General features: G+C 33.7%; 1 pseudogene; it reads right to left on the reverse strand.

Moving 5' to 3' along the window:
* Positions 1-232: 232 nt before the first annotated feature.
* LOC120597285 (uncharacterized) lies at positions 233-351 on the reverse strand (annotated as a pseudogene).
* Between the last annotated feature and the right edge of the window lie 854 nt (positions 352-1,205).

A 1,205-nucleotide genomic window follows, 5' to 3' on the forward strand; every position in this document is an offset into this window, starting at 1 on the left:
ATGCATCTGTCTATCACCTATCATCTATCCATCATCCGTTTATTTATTTTGCTTGGGATTCATTGAGAATCTAGAATCTGTAGGCTTAGAGTAGTCAACAAATTTGAAAAAAGTTTTACCTTTTATATCTGCAGATTTTATTTTTTTCTTTTTTTGCAAGGCAACCCTTGGTTGACCTCATAGATTGCAAGGACCTTGTCAGTTTACAATCCCTTATATTTTAATTTTTTTACGCCTACAGCACCTGGTCTTCCTAGGTGTTCTCCTATCCAAGTACTAACCAGGCCCAACCCTGCTTAGCTTCTGAGATCAGACGGGATTGGGCTTGTGCAGGGTGGTATGGCCGTAAACTCTTCAGATTTTTTGAGCTCCATCTCTTTACTCTTTTTTCGTACTCTAATTACACATGTTATACAAATTGATATTGTCACAAAGCTTACCGATAATCTGTTTATTTTTTATTTTACTTTTTATTTGTTTTTTCTTTTTTAATAGTTCTCTTTATATGTCTGAGTTCATTGACCTTTTCTTCTCCAATGTCTAATCTATTCTTATGCCATCTAGTGTATTTTTCACTTCAGATATTGAATTTTTTACACCTAGAGGTTTCCTGTCCCTTTCATCCTTGTCTCAGTATGTTTATGTTGTTCTTCATATCCTTGAACATGTTTATAAGATTCGTAAGAGCTTTTTTTTCAGGTTATGATCTAGTAATTCTACCATGTCTATTATTTTTAAGTCTATTTATTATATTTTTCTCCTAGTCACATTTTCCCATTTCTTTGTTTATCTGATCATTTTGGTTTCTATGCTGGACATAATGGATTTTACATTGTTGGGTACTGAGTTTTATTGTAGACTTTTAAAGAGTGTTGGATTTTATTCTGACACACAGGTAAGTACTCTTAGATAAGTACAATCCCTTTAAGGCTTTTAATTTTGTTGTGATAGGTCCAGAGCAGCTTTATATATGGAGCTAACTTAGATCTACTATTTAATGTGACCTTTCTAAAAACTCTATTCTTTGTCTAATGTATTTTAAGGTTTTTATTCTGTCGTTGGTTGGAATAAAACTATCTCTACCTACGTTTAAACTCTGGGAATTGTTCAACCAACTGCTTTCTCACTATTTTTCAGTGGTTCTTTTCCCAGACTCTCGGATATTTTTTCCCCCACGAATGGGCAAATCAGCCAAAGCCTTAAGG

This window comes from Pteropus medius, unplaced genomic scaffold, assembly GCF_902729225.1.
Source record: "Pteropus medius unplaced genomic scaffold, Ma_sr-lr_union100, whole genome shotgun sequence".
In the NCBI taxonomy this organism is placed as follows: domain Eukaryota; kingdom Metazoa; phylum Chordata; class Mammalia; order Chiroptera; family Pteropodidae; genus Pteropus; species Pteropus medius.